The sequence below is a fragment of the Lethenteron reissneri genome, chromosome 2, assembly GCF_015708825.2.
Source record: "Lethenteron reissneri isolate LAM-NWPU_2019-01 chromosome 2, ASM1570882v1, whole genome shotgun sequence".
Taxonomy (NCBI): domain Eukaryota; kingdom Metazoa; phylum Chordata; class Hyperoartia; order Petromyzontiformes; family Petromyzontidae; genus Lethenteron; species Lethenteron reissneri.
In genome coordinates, this window is record NC_083780.1 from 584,283 (window position 1) to 587,426 (window position 3,144).

The following is a 3,144-nucleotide window of genomic DNA, read 5'->3' on the forward strand; positions in this document are numbered from 1 at the left end:
GGTGCCTGCGCACCCGCCGGGTGCTCTGCGCACCCGCCGGGTGCTCTGCGCACCCGCCGGGTGCTCTGCGCACCCGCCGGGTGCTCTGCGCACCCGCCGGGTGCTCTGCGCACCCGCCGGTGCTCTGCGCACCCGCCGGGTGCTCTGCGCACCCGCCGGGTGCTCTGCGCACCCGCCGGTGCTCTGCGCACCCGCCGGGTGCTCTGCGCACTCCGCCGGGTGCTCTGCGCACCCGCCGGGTGCTCTGCGCACCCGCCGGGTGCTCTGCGCACCCGCCGGGTGCTCTGCGCACCCGCCGGTGCTCTGCGCACCCGCCGGGTGCTCTGCGCACCCGCCGGGTGCTCTGCGCACCCGCCGGGTGCTCTGCGCACCCGCCGGGTGGCTCTGCGCACCCGCCGGGTGGCTCTGCGCACCCGCCGGGTGCTCTGCGCACCCGCCGGGTGCTCTGCGCACCCGCCGGGTGCTCTGCGCACCCGCCGGGTGCTCTGCGCACACCGCCGGGTGCTCTGCGCACCCGCCGGGTGCTCTGCGCACCCGCCGGGTGCTCTGCGCACCCGCCGGTGCTCTGCGCACCCGCCGGGTGCTCTGCGCACCCCGCCGGGTGCTCTGCGCACCCGCCGGGTGCTCTGCGCACACCCGCCCCCGCCGGGTGCTCTGCGCACCCGCCGGGTGCTATGCGCACCCCGCCGGGTGCTCTGCGCACCCGCCGGGTGCTCTGCGCACCCGCCGGGTGCTCTGCGCACCCGCCGGTGGTGCTCTGCGCACCCGCCGGGTGCTCTGCGCACCCGCCGGGTGCTCTGCGCACCCGCCGGGGGTGCTCTGCGCACCCGCCGGGTGCTCTGCGCACCCGCCGGGTGCTTCTGCGCCACCCGCCGGTGTGCTCTGCGCACCCGCCGGGTGCTCTGCGCACCCGCCGGGTGCTCTGCGCACCGCCGGGTTGCTGGCTGCCACCCGCCGGGTGCTCTGCGCACCCGCCGGGTGCTCTGCGCACCCGCCGGGTGCTGCTGCGCACCCGCCGGGTCTCTGCGCACCCGCCGGGTGCTCTGCGCACCCGCCGGGTGCTCTGCGCACCCGCCGGGTGCTCTGCGCACACGCCGGGTGCTCTGCGCACCCGCCGGGTGCTCTGCGGCACCCGCCGGGTGCTCTGCGCACCCGCCGGGTGCTCTGCGCACCCGCCGGGTGCTCTGCGCACCCGCCGGGTGCTCTGGCACCCGCCGGGTGCTCTGCGCACCCCGCCGGGTGCTCTGCGCACCCGCCGGGTGCTCTGCGCACCCGCCTGGGTGCTCTGCGCACCCGCCGGGTTGCTCTGCGCACCGCCGGGTGCTCTGCGCACCCGCCGGGTGCTCTGCGCACCCGCCGGGTGCTCTGCGCACCCGCCGGGTGCTCTGCGCACCCGCCGGGTGCTCTGCGCACCCGCCGGGTGCTCTGCGCACCCGCCGGGTGCTCTGCGCACCCGCCGGTGCTCTGCCCCCTCCGGTTGGCCGGCCAACCCGCCGGGGTGCTCTGCGCACCCGCCGGGTGCTCTGCGCACCCGCCGGGTGCTCTGCGCACCCGCCGGGTGCTCTGCGCACCCGCCGGGTGCTCTGCGCACCCGCCGGGTGCTCTGCGCACCGCCGGTGCTCTGCGCACCCGCCGGGTGCTCTGCGCACACCGCCGGGTGCGCTGCGCACAGCCGGGTGCTCTGCGCACATGAAACCGCCGGGTGCTCTGCGCACCCGCCGGGTGCTCTGCGCACCCGCCGGGTGCTCTGCGCACCCGCCGGGTGCTCTGCGCACCCGCCGGGTGCTCTGCGCACCCGCCGGGTGCTCTGCGCACCCGCCGGGTGCTCTGCGCACCCGCCGGTGCTCTGCGCACCCGCCGGGTGCTCTGCGCACCCCCGGGTGCTCTGCGCACCCGCCGGGTGCTCTGCGCACCCGCCGGGTGCTCTGCGCACCCCCGGGTGCTCTGCGCACCCGCCGGGTGCTCTGCGCACCCGCCGGGTGCTCTGCGCACCCGCCGGTGCTCTGCGCACCCGCCGGGCTCTGCGCACCCGCCGGGTCTGCGCACCCGCTGCTCTGCGCACCCGCCGGGTGCTCTGCGCACCCGCCGGGTGCTCTGCGCACCCGCCGGGTGCTCTGCGCACCCGCCGGGTGCTCTGCGCACCCGCCGGGTGCTCTGCGCACCCGCGGGTGCTCTGCGCACCCGCCGGGTGCTCTGCGCACCCGCCGGGTGCTCTGCGCACCCGCCGGTGCTCTGCGCACCCGCCGGGTGCTCTGCGCACCGCCGGGTGCTCTGCGCACCCGCCGGGTGCTCTGCGCACCCGCCGGGTGCTCTGCGCACCCGCCGGGTGCTCTGCGCACCCGCCGGGTGCTCTGCGCACCCGCCGGGTGCTCTGCGCACCGCCGGGTGCTCTGCGCACCCGCCGGGTGCTCTGCGCACCCGCCGGGTGCTCTGCGCACCCGCCGGGTGCTCTGCGCACCCGCCGGGTGCTCTGCGCACCCCCGGGTGCTCTGCGCACCCCGCCGGGTGCTCTGCGCACCCGCCGGTGCTCTGCGCACCCGCCGGTGCTCTGCGCACCCGCCGGGTGCTCTGCGCACCCGCCGGTGCTCTGCGCACCCGCCGGGTGCTCTGCGCACCCGCCGGGTGCTGCGCACGCCCCGGGTGCTCTGCGCACCCGCCGGGTGCTCTGCGACACGCCGGGTGCTCTGCGCACCCGCCGGGTGCTCTGCGCACCGCCGGGTGCTCTGCGCACCCGCCGGGTGCTCTGCGCACCCGCCGGGTGCTCTGCGCACCCGCGGGTGCTCTGCGCACCCGCCGGGTGCTCTGCGCACCCGCCGGGTGCTCTGCGAACAGCCGGGTGCTCTGCGCACCCGCCGGGTGCTCTGCGCACCCGCCGGGTGCTCTGCGCACCCGCCGGGTGCTCTGCGCACCGCCGGGTGCTCTGCGCACCCGCGGGTGCTCTGCGCAACCGCCGGGTGCTCTGCGCACCCGCGGGTGCTCTGCGCACCCGCCGGGTGCTCTGCGCACCCGCCGGGTGCTCTGCGCACCCGCCGGGTGCTCTGCGCACCCGCCGGGTGCTCTGCGCACCCGCCGGCATGGCATGAGCGCTGTTGTCTCCCTACCCAACATGGCGACACGGGGGTCACACGCCCCCCCCCCCAGCTG